Source organism: Eretmochelys imbricata, chromosome 4 (assembly GCF_965152235.1).
Source record: "Eretmochelys imbricata isolate rEreImb1 chromosome 4, rEreImb1.hap1, whole genome shotgun sequence".
NCBI classification, from domain to species: domain Eukaryota; kingdom Metazoa; phylum Chordata; order Testudines; family Cheloniidae; genus Eretmochelys; species Eretmochelys imbricata.
Genome location: NC_135575.1, coordinates 119,314,435 through 119,327,412, shown reverse-complemented (window position 1 = coordinate 119,327,412; position 12,978 = coordinate 119,314,435).

Here is a 12,978-nt window from a genome sequence, read left to right as displayed (position 1 = left end):
AATAGAAAAATATATATAAAAAAAAAAGGACAGCAATTACCTTTTCAAGTGTTGAAAAGCTAAACGCTGAACTGCACATTGCTATGGAGACAGCATTATGTTTACAGTATTGGTCCCTTCCTAGCATTTAAAGGCTGTTCCAGTGACCAATAGCAAAGTGGGAGTTTTGTTCTCAAGGCTCCATTAGGTATATAATTGGTAATTTTGAACATCAGCTTTCTGCCACGGGCCACATAACAGCTGCAGACATCAAGAGTATCGCAAAACTTTACAACACTGATTACTAAATACTGGCAACCACTCAAAACATTTTATAGTTTCACATACCTTCAGAAAGCATTTCCAGTAGTTACTGCTTTGATCTGTTCATGTCTCTAAATAGGATCCTTGTAATGTCACATTGTGCAGTTTCCTAGAAATTAAGTGGTTAGAGGAAAGATCCTTCCAGCTGACTAATGCTGTGGACTCTTTGGGCCAGACTGTGATCTCTCACCAATTTCACAATAAGAAAAGGAGTACTTGTGGCACCTTAGAGACTAACAAATTTATTTGAGCATAAGCTTTCGTGATCTACAGCTCACTTCATCGTATGCATGCAGTGGAAAATACACAATTTTACAATAGTGTAACTTCACTGACTTCAATGGAATTACTTCTGATTTACACCACTGCAAGTATGCAAAGAATACAGTCCACTGTATGCATCAAATGCAAAATTTGAAACCCCATTATTACCTTTTAGGTTTCTGAAATAAATTATTCGAGATCTGAAGCAGTTCTTAAGCTCTAAAGATAAAAGGTAGCTTTCTATTCATGCTCATTCCCTTTCCTTAGGAGAGAATGTTCTTTTTTGTGAAATAACAAAGTAAAAAATAATATTAGGAATTTGACCGAAGTCTTCAGTGAACACATTCATACAGATGGACCTGTGAGAAAGATGGTTTCTATCAATTGACTAATCTGAGTCAATAATAGGAATTGTAAAGCCCAATCCAGTCACACTTAATCAAGCAATTAATCCTTACTCACACAAATTGTTCTATTGACTTTAATTAGATGACTCACATAACCTACTCTGATGAATATGGGAGTTAAGGACCAAGCTCATGGACAGAAGAGTCAGATTTTTGGGTACTCTGACTTCCATACCCAAAGCTTGAACCCTATTCTCATGTTTAAAGAAGTAAACAGGTATCTTGACTTGCATGTCTAAATTCAGATGAGGTCTGGGGAAGAGGAATTCCTTCCCTTGCTCCAATGGTGGAAGAGTTAGCTACAGCCCCTTACCAGAGGTAGCATACTCCCCACTACAGCCAGCTCAGCTCTGTGGATCAGTGCTTTGGGGTGTGTGGCAGAATCGGTGGTCTGCCCACTCCCCAGCCTTTCCCTGCCCATTTGCTTGCAGAAGGAAGTAGTAGCTACAGAACTTGTTACGGCATTTGCACTGCTGTAGTACCTAGAAGCCCCAGTCATGGCCCTGGACCCCACATGCTAGGTCCCGTACTAACACAGAACAAAATCCCTCCCATGCCTGGACACAAGGTGGGGGAGGCTGAGCAGCGGAGTGTTATTCCCACATATGTCCCAGTTGGGTCCAGCTGTGTTCTTGGCCAAAACGTGCTAGTTTTTTCTTCTTTAACAATCATTTTTAGTCCTCTAACTACAGTTCTCAATTCTCAAGTAATATTTTTAAACTAGTCCTCAGAGCAGGTTTGTTTTGACAGGCCTCATTCATTTTTTAATTAGTCGACGATTGCATAGTGCTTTAAGGATTTACAGGCCTCTAAAAATCTTATGAGTTATTTCTCTATATTGTGTTCTGTAGTGGGATGAATACGGAGGTGATCAAATCCATTCTATTGACATCCCACAAAATCCTGAAGAGACAGAAGAGTGGTAAATTTTACAGTAAATACTGGCAACCCTCTCCATACTTTTCAACCTTTGCCACAATGAACAATTCAGGTCAGTCTGCTGCAGCAGCCCACATGCCCAGCTAAACTCAGTCAGAAGTTGGGTAGGCAAGAGATAGGGTGACCAGATAGCAAGTGTGAAAAATCAGGACAGAAGGTGGGCGGTAATAGGCACCTATATAAGAAAAAGCCCTGAATATCAGGACTATCCCTATAAAATCAGGACATCTAGTCACCCTAGCAAGAGAATACTTTTCTCTGTTTCACTGATTCCTGGTCACTTCTGGTCTTGGCTCCAGAGACTTGACAAATTTAGTACTTATTTTTTCTTTGTAATTTATCAAACAAAAAAGAGTAAGGTTCCTCTGATGCTTTGGCTCACTATAAACTTTTGTCCTTGGGTGCACTGTATGTAATCATTCTTTTGCACTGTGAAATCAGGATAGCTCTCAGATTTGTTTTTGCACTGTAACCCATATAAAATGGTCTTTTCATTTAGAAAAGGTAAAACATTATAATAGTTCCATAGTATTTACAATGGGAAGGTGCATTCCTTGATTCTTTTCATGTCCCCCCTCAGTCTAAATAATAATAATAATGAGCTATATGTTGATGAGTACCTTGTTCCACAAGTGGAACCACTGATGATTTCAATGGGATTACTTGTGAAATAAGGTTAGGGCTAGTCAACTTAAAATGTATCAAAATCAGGTCCAAAATAATTTAAAGAATTAGACATATCACACATAGGGATAACGTCACTTTGCCAACCTACAAACTGCAGCCACTAGAAGGGTGCTAGTTTTAGGAGCAAGAAGTTAAGTAAAATACCTTACCAAGCAGTATGTACATTAGGCAGGCAGAAGGCAATTGCCCAAGCTGGAATGTGGTTAGGACACTAGAATAGACAGGTACTCATATTACTTCAAGAAGTACCATGGAATCTTATCATGAGAAGTGGTTTGGAAAATGGCAATTCAGTAGCCCTGATTCATCAGACGAAAAAATACCACCTATTGAATTACCAAAAATCAGTTCCTGCAATAGTTTGTTTCCACCTTGCTCATCCCCATTCTTGTACTACTGAACAAACCCAGCCCTGCATAGCCTATCACATTTTATGAGACCACAGTCTAAGATGGTATGGCTGCAGACACACGTGCTCTCTTGAAAGAAACAGGAAGCAAATACTGAATGTACAGTTTATCCACTTGACTCAGGAATGTCAGACTGTCAGCAGCTGATCCAACACCCTGTGGATTACTGATTCCCTGGAGCCATCAGAAAGTTGGCCAGATTCTGTCCTTAAAGACAACTTTTGTGAATGACAGCTTTATCATTCATTTTATATTTATATAAATTGGTTTGTTCTGTTGCTTAGACAGGAAAAGAAAAAGTGAGGACAGTCATTTTTAGAGACATTTTAAGATATGCCCAAACCAACAGTGGGAATCTCTTGAGGAGCATTAAAACAAAAGCTAAAGAGTACTAGTGGCACCTTAGAGACTAACCAATAGTACTCCTTTTCTTTTTGCGAATACAGACTAACACGGCTGTTACTCCAAAAACAAAAGCTGTAATTTTATAGTAATAGTGAAAAATTAATTAAAATCTCCTCCACTTTGCAGGTTTGAGGCTTGATTTTGTATGGTGCTGAGCATTCTGGCTTTGATCTAGCCAAGCACTTAGGTATACGATTGATATAATGTGACTTCACATATACACTTAAATTAAGCATGTACTTAAGTGCATTGCTGAATCATGGCTAGAGCGCTCAGCACGTTGGAAGACTCGGTCCTTGATAAGTTGGAAGAATTTACTAACCATGCAGAACATTCTCAATTCCTCTAGTAAAAATTAAAAACAATAAGTTATTAGGAACTTGGCATCATATTTAATAATTAGGATATTTTCTGTTTCTTATTCTGCATCATATATTAATGTAATTTATAGGGGAAACAATATACCTGATCTTGCAAAAACTGATTAACATACGTTCTAAATTTAGTGTGAACAACTAGAGCACACAAACTTGGACTCAGCATGTTTCTGAATACTAAACACAAGATTACCATTTCATGGATTTGTAAGGGGCCCATCACTGTAGATACTGAGTGCAGATAAGGTGGTATCATAATCATATACACAGCACTATAACTGATCAGCAAACTTGGCCAGACATTCAAAAATATTCAGCCTCCCTCTCAGAGATTGTGATCAGCTGATTGAATACAAATGGAAAGAGCAGCGTCCTTACAGACTTCCAGTGCTAAGCAACCTTTCCATTGAAGAGTTCTAACCTCTCTTGGCCCCTAGCCATAATAATTGCACAGAACTGAAAATAGGTAAGTATTAGAGCTATGTGGAGGATGGAAATTCCATTTTACTAAGGATTTTGAAATTTGGTTTTGTCCCCATTCAAAACAAAACCTGAAAATTTATAAATTCTATGTGAAAGAAAATTCAGGGGGGAGCGAAGAGGGGGACTTGGATTGATAAAAAATGTTTAATTTCAACAAAACAAATTTTTATTGGTACATTATAATATCAAATACAAGTTTTAAAAATTAAACATTCTGAAAATGTTAAAATAGGATGTATTGACCTTCTTGGAATGTTTTTCTCTTCTTTTCCTGAATTAAAAGCTCAGTAAAATTGACAGGATTTGATTATACATTTCAGTTTTCACAGAACTGTAGTTTCCAGTGGAAAAATGGCTCCATCCAATATTTTGGCCAGCTCTCATAAGTATATTTTGTGAAAAAGTTTGAAGGAAAATTTTTGAGTGTTATTCAAATGTTTTCCATGAAATTTTTCAACAAAAATATTCTAAATGAAAAATTTTACATTTTTTGGTAAGATTTGTTTCCCAAGGGAGAGAAAACAAAACAACAACAACAACAACAAAAAACATTTACTTTTCACTTCCCTCTCCTTTTTCCACTGGTTTATTTCCTCCACTGAAATGAATTTTTTCAAAACATTTTGAAATTTTGGTTTCATAACTTTCATCAAAACATGAAAAATAATTGACCAAAACGAAAATGTTCATGAAAATTTTCATTTGGTTGGAAAGGCTTTTTCTGAAGAAAAACATTTTGTTGGAAAAATTTCAATCAGTTCTAATAATTATGGGTACATCTAAACAGCCCACAGCAACAAGCCTCCTTTCCTGGGTTGACAGACTCGGGCTCACACTACTATATATTGGCAGTGCTTTGAAGTTGCATCTGAGGCTGAAGCTCAGGCTCTGAAGGAACCTCCCTTCCTAGGCTTCAGAGCCTGAGCTCCAGCCGGAGCCACAATGTCTACAGGGATATTTTTAGCATGGTAGCATGAGTCTGAAGCTGTTGACCCAGGCTGGGAGGCTTGTTGCCATGGGGTGTGTACACATACTGTAAATCATTGATCATCACTGAGGGCTTGTCTTCACGATGCCACAGGCCACACCAGCTAGGGTGTAAATTCTAATGCGCACTAGTGTGTACTCATTAACTGGCCCTTATGGATGCTGCTGTCATGCACTAAAAGTTCCCTAGTGCGCATGAAGGTAGTCCCATTTGACAAGCCCTGAATTAAAGATACTGAATGGTGCTATCTGTTGACACTTTATTTTTTATGTTGCGGTATATGTGGGAGAGGTGTTTCTAAAATACCACATAACTACATCACATATATTTCATTGATTTCTAAAAAGCACTCTGGGGAAAACATTAACTCATCCACTAATTCCAGCCCATTGATTAGGGAATGATGGGGGAAACTGAGTAGTTGAACCATATACAGTGGAATCCACTTATAGTGAAAAAGAATTAAAGTTCTAAATTGTTTGAAGGCATTGCAATGTGCAAACTTTCAGAGAGACTCCAGTTACAATCAACCTTTGCTCACAGGGTGAAAGTTTCCTGTGTTTAGAGCTCGCCATATCATCCATGCACCATGAGAGTGGAGTGCAGCTGCACCGGCTGCATAGGTGGGCCTTAATGCAGCAAAGGGCTTTGAGGGTGCTGCCTAAGGCAAGGTGGGAGAAGGTCATAGAGTTAATGACTAAGCAGTCTTCACACAGGAGGTATTGAGAGACAGCAACCACTATTCCAACCCAAAGTAGTGCCCACTCACCACCCGACTTCAGTTCAGGTGAATTTCAACAGCTGTTTAGTATCCAGCATAAAATTGGATTAGAGACTCTTTGGGCCAAGTCTTCAACTGTTATAAAACACAATGGAGCTGTGGTAATTTAGACCAAATATGGATCTTGCCCTTTGTGGTGAAGATGTGAATTTCAACCATCATAAAATTGACCTGTGTGAAAATTGATTTCCTTCCCCCAGGGTGCTGCTTGCTGTCCATCCATTTAACAGCTTGTTACAAATGATCTGGTAAGGTGCCTTTTATGACTCACCAAATAAAACATACTGATTATAGCTGCAGTTGATGACCTCCTGAGGTACCTTCCAACCCTGATATTCTATGATTCTATGATTCTTCCCACTTAGCACAGAGCAGCTAACTAAGACAACAAGAATGGAAAATGTCAATCCACTGCTCTTCAGGCTTCCTTAGCACCCATGTGTCACTGCCTAAAGTTAGGTGATATCGGCATCAGGGAGTGGCTGTTCTCAGCGTTGCCCACTGTAACGGGGCACAGACTCACCCAGTGGCACCTCCTGCTGGCTGTCAAGGAATTAGCTCTTTTTACTAGCTTCAGAGCACCCTCTGCCAGTGTCTCACCATCACTGGCCCCCATCTCCCTCCTGGACCCCCGCTGCCTTTTATCTGGGGTGCTGCCCCTCCAGGCAAGAGCCCACAGACCTGGGTCTCCCCTCCCCAGGGAACCCTCCCCCTCTCTATCCCCACCTTGCCTCAGCCTATGGGCTACTGCCAGTCACCAACTAGCCCCCTTACACTGGGGCCAACTGCAGTCTGTATAAGCCAGTCATCATATGGGGGGTTTTGACCTGCTGCCTCCACCTACCCTTGGGCTGCCTTGTTGCAACCCCAGAACCCTGTCTTAGGCCATCTGCCAGACCTGCAGCCTGGGGCTTTTCCAGTCTGGAGCCTCCCAGCTCCTCTGGCCTTCCCCAGCCCTACTTCACCTCAGGTACCCTGGTATGCTCCCCAGCAGCCAAGCCCATTTCCCTCCACAGCTAGAGGAGACTCTTTGCAGCTCCTGGCTTCCCTGGCCTTTATAGGGCCAGCTGGGTCTGTTTGGGGCATGGCCCCGCTGCGGCTGGTTCGCCAATCAGCCCAGTTTTTCCTTCCCTACCACAGCCCTCGCCCCAGGCTGTGTTAAGCCCTTTAAGGCAGGAGCAGCTGACCACCCCGCTACACCCACTCTCATGCTTTTATTGAGGGTCTTGCACTATTTGGTGTTTTTCTTAAAGCCTCAGCTCCTGGAGATCTGTGATTCGGTGAGAATTTCAGCTTTCATTAAAAAAAGTTTATAGCTCTTGTGGTGGCAGAGAAGAGCTTGAAAACATGATCTAATTACACGCTCCCCAACCCCAAACAAACAAAACACCCTCCAAAAAGAAATAACCCCCTTTTCAATCGCTTGTCTTAAGCCAATTCTATGAATTTTTGGAGAGTAACCCATGATTCTTGTATGCAGTGTTGCTGTAGCCGTGTTAGCCCCAGGATATTAGAGGGACAATGGGGTGAGGTGATACCTTTTATTGGACCAACTTCTGCTGGTGAGAGAGAGACAAGCTTTCAAGACACACAGAGCTCCTCTTCGGGTCTGGGAAAGCCACCCCTAGCCAGTGGCGTAGCTAGGTGGAGCGAACGGGGCAGCGGACATAAAAAAAAGGTGTCACCCGGTTGTACTCACCGGGCGGTGCTCCGGGTCCTCGGTGGCACTGAAGGCCCCCTCCGCCGAAATGCCACTGAGGACCCAAGGCGAGTGAAGGCCACCACCCGGAGCGCGTGAAGGCCCCTGTCCCCGCCTAGCCAGAGTGCGTGAAGGCCCCACCGAGCCAGAGCGCGTGAAGGCCCCCGCCCCCGCCGAGCCGGAGCATGTGAAGGCGCCTGCCGCCGAAGACCCGGAGCGCCTCCGGGTCAGTAAAAATTAAAAAAGGCACCTATAAATTAAAAAGGTGCCACTTGTGCTCAGAGGGGGAGCGGCTGCTCCCCCCGCAGGCCCCCCCTCCCCCCGGCTAAGCTGCTGCCCCTAGCATCACAGCAAAATACAAGGTGGAAAAATCGTTAACTACTTATGTTACTTTAAATCCTGGGAGGTGGAGCCCCCTTCAGCTAGCCCTGGGCCCCACGCCCTAGCCAGGACCCACCCCAGCCTGTCCAATGCTGGTCAGGGTGGGCGGAGTAGGTGCCCAGCCCTTGGGGTCTACTCCTCCCAACCTGAGGCAGCACCCCAGGATCCATTACCCCCCTGCCCAAGCCCAGTGTGTCCAGTGTCCACTCCCAAATAACCCCTAAATCCACTCCAGCAAACACCAAGGGAGTCACTGCCCCATCCCAAGCCTGTTGCTCACAGGATCCAGCACCTGATATCTGGGAATCCACTCCCCTAGATTCTAGGGGTCACAGTCCCCAAGCACAACACACTCATGATCCACACACACCCCCTGCCCCAATCTGACCACAGTGCCTGGGATCAGCTCCCTTAGCAAAGGGTTCAGGGGTCCATTGAGCAGCCAGAGGGTGGTGGCTGCTGGCCGGCACCCAGCTCTGAAGGCAGCACCGATGCCAGCAGCAGTGCAGCGGTAAGGGCGGCATGGTATTGTACTGCCACCCTTGCTTCTGCGCTGCTGCTGGTGGCTGAGCTGCCTTCAGAGCTGCGCAGCTGGAGAATGGTGCCTGCTGGCCAGAAGCCCAGGGGTGCCGGGGCTATGAACTGCCAAGCCAAAATAAACTCCCATTACTCACCCACTGTCTCTCCAGTGTTCTTGAATATTTAGGAATGGCAGTATTACAGTCCATCAAACCCCACACCCCCAGGTCCTGGTCTGACCTGCAGTTACATACTCAAGTCCAGAAAGGTCAGCTCTCGACTGGGTTCCAAATCCCTGGTTTTAACAGCACCCCTAAGATCCCCTTCTTGACTCTGGATTTCCTATCTAGCCAGTGTCCATTGTAAGGTCAGGATATATCTTGCACCATTGGTATGCTCTTTCGTAATTCGTTGTATCAACAAACAGCATTCGTAAAATCAGAATGTCAAACTGTCCTGCAGGCGCTCCGGAGAGACTGTTAGGTAACAGGGCACAATTTGGTTCTGAGTTCTATATTTAGATTTTACCAACCAGTTATCAAGTATAAATTCCTCAGGCACTATAATAACTTTAAGATGGAATCATAGACAATCCTCTTGAGTACTGCAATCTGTCTTGCAACCCAGGTAAGCTTGCCTTTGCAATAGACAGTTCCTTACACCAAAGATCACAGCAATAGTCAGGTTACTCCCAGTCCCAAAGGATCAGTCACTTACCCCAGGTCAATCGCACCTGAGATCTCACACCAGAGACAATGCTTGTAGTAAATCCTATAATAAACTAGCTAAAGATTTATTTTATAGGAAAGGAAAACAAGAGGGTTATTGTCAAGGTTACAGCAGGTAAACATATATACACACAAATGAGTCCCAATCTTAAATTTCAAAAATAGTAAAAGTTTCTACGATAGGCAAGCTCTATATATCCTTTAGGGCTAATCCGGGCTAAGCACTGGGGATCTTTTGCTTATGCTTAGTCATCCTTGCCCCTCAGAGAGCAAGCAGTATAAAGATACAGTTCCTCCTTCTTAGAGGGTTTATTCCTTCTCCTCGTCTGCTTCAAACTGCAAACTCATAGCTGGGAGGAATTCACTTGCAGGTCCCCTCTTCATGGGGCAGTGGGGACAGCAATCAACAAAGTCTTTTGTCCTCTTTGATGTTCCACAAAAGTTTGTCTGGAGTCGATAGACCTTCCTTGTGGGGTAGGACATATCTTCTGCTGGAGGCCAGCATTTCTTACTAGTCAATGTCTCTCTCCTGTCTGGAGATTTACACAGTTACAGAGGCTTACAATGCAAATGCTCAAATATTGCCTTACAATATGGGATGCAGATGTTATAAGTGAGATTAATGCATGCAGCAACTTACAAGCATTCAATAAAGTCTAAACACTAAGCACATTTATATAACTCTAATACTTATTTTAACAATACTAACAGATTTTGTCCGTATTTGTCAGAATTTGCCCCAGAATTTGTCCGTATTTGTCAGTATTCAAGTGAAGCATGGGGACCTTGGCAGGAGCTGGCACCTGGTTTGCCAGCGTCATACAGAACACAAACTCCAAATAAATCTACACACTATACAATATGGAACTATAAGTAAGCAAAATTATAATTTATTTAAATGGTCTGTCAGCAGCTAGAATTTTCCTTTTTCTCCTATGGGGGAAGCAAAGAGTTCCATCCCTCTAAACCCATTTCTGGGGTTTTCACCACTCTTATTGTGGATAATAATAATTCTTTTATTATGGATCAGATAGAAAGAGGCAGTGTGGTGCAGCTGATAGGACACTAAAGTCAAACTCAGGAAAGCTAGATACTATTCCTGCCTTTACCACTGACCTGCTTTACGCTGGGCAAGTCACTTCACTTCTCTGGGCCTCTGTTTCCTTCCCACCCTTTGTCTATCTCATCTATTTAGACTGTAAACTCTTCAGAGCAGGGATTATATCTTCCTATATAAATGTAAAGCCCCTAGCACAATGGGGCCGCAGGCTTGGTTGGGGCAATTAACTAATAAAAAATAAACACAATAACAGTAAATCCAAATGTGATGGGAATTTTACTTAGGTAACAACTGAGGGACTGATCTCAGTCAGTGGGGGTAGAGGGCACTCAGCTTCTTGCAGGATTATGCCCTACATCAAGACTGCTAGATTTGGCCCTCCACATGTATATTCTTCATATTAGTCATACGACATGTAGTTTACAAAGTACAATGACAATTAGAGTAAAAAAGCATCTGTAGCTATAAACCAGGACAATAGATGTTGTGGCACTTCCTAAGAGACAGAAAAGAGACACTTACAGTCTAGAAGATATAGCTAAGGTATTGCTTCAAGTGGGAATTTAAAAAAACTCAAAATATTTTGTGTTTAGAGTCCCATCTCTGCCATTAAAATGACCATGCAGAAGGTTCCTGTCATAACATGATAATCTCCTAGCCATCTTGTTTCAGTGTTTGATCTTGCTTGTATAGTTGTCACCAAACTTCATTATAACATGAGCAGGGGGCAATCTCGTCACAGCATGATCACTCAACAAAGTAGTTGTTGCAATACATAAGGTTCCACATTTTGAAAAGGAATAACAAAAGGGTTTAAAATTTAAAGTGCTACCAACTTTTTTATTAATTAAGAGGCTGCAATTGTTATCTGAGAAGTGCCTTCAAACAAAGAAGGTATCAGTTCTAGCATTTCTCCCCTAACATCTGCTACCAGTGGTAGTAGCTTTGGTGGTCATAATGATGCGGGGAGTACTGGTGCATGTAGGCCCCCGGCATTTTAACCACCATGTTAGCTAGACATGCTCGTAGTGATTAGATTGCCAGTGGCTGATTAAGGCCTATCTATACTAGCATCCCCACGGTTGTTACTATGGGCGTAGCTGCATCAGTGATAGCTATGGTGGGAAATTTTAGAAGAGGAAAAGGCTAATGTAGAAAAGGCCAAAGAGACAGAGCCCAATTCCCCCCTCACTCTGACTGGCGTCAATCCACCAAAGCCAGTGTGAAATCCGTGTAAAAGAGAAGAGAATCCTTTCCACAAGATCCAGTTTAAAATATGTATTTTTATTCTGCCTCCAAAATCTCCATGACTTTTAAAAATCATTTTTGCTATGCTAGCATCTCGGTAGGAGTTTAAGAAGTCAGTTGCAGCCAGTTGTACTTTCTACTCTCTCTCAAAAGGGGATAAAGCTTTCAAGCTATTTGAATAAACTGTGATTACATCTTCATTTGTCAGTAATGGGATTACCACACTAATAAAAGAGACTTCAGACAAACATACATGTTTAAGATTGGTGTAAATTACCCAAGAGAGTCGGGAAAATCCTTTGGGCTATTTAGGACACAACCCCCCTTCTTTGAAAGCTGGCCTGCAGGCAAGATCCTTGAAAAGCCTGGGATCAGCTGACCACTCCCTGCTGTGGGTTGTTGCTGTTTTCCTGTGCACATGCTCAGTGAACTGGAAAATACAATTATACACAACCAAGAGAACAGTTAGGGTTTTTTTTTTTACTATGGCTAACAAGCTGAGGATTTTTCAACTAATTGATTTTATCTCTGGAGGAAGATAAATTTGAGGTAGCTAATAACGATTAAGAGAGATAAAGGCAGTTTTAGAAAAATATAAGAGCTGTTGTTGCTAAATGCCGATGGACTCCATGGTGCGATAATCTTTTTAACATGGCGACTCATCCCACATACGAAATGTTTTCCATGTGCAAAGAGCCACTTGTGAAAGGGAACAAATGGGGAAGTCTGGAAGCAAGCAGGGAAGATAGGAGTGAGAAATGAAACACAAATTCAAATCCTGTTAATGCTAAAGAAAAAAAAGGAAAGATTTGAAAATCATGCTTTGAATGTTTATAATGAATGGGATATTACAATACATCATGATCACGCAAAAGGACTCTAAACCTCTTCAGAGAATTAGCATAGGGATTAGTTAACCCTGCAGTAGTCTCCTACTTTATGAAGTCCTGATGCTGCAACCTGTACACTTGTTGAGTAGAACTTACGCCCCGTAACATCAAGAGACTGCCCGTGGGACTCAGTCCTACCCATTATATATGTAAGTTGCAGAACTGTGTCCCAAGTGTTTATATTGGAAATTGAGAACTGTCATTGAGTCTGTGGGTCAAATTCTCTCCTGGCATTTACTCTGCTGAAGTCAATGGAATTATGCCAGCAGAGTATTTTGCCAACAGCTTCATATGAGGCAGAAGGAGAACTGCATGCTTGCATGCCTATTTCAGTCAACGATTACATATGACGAATAGCCCTAAGAAGTTAATTAACAGTTTGTCTGTAGCTGAACTGGTCAAAAATTTT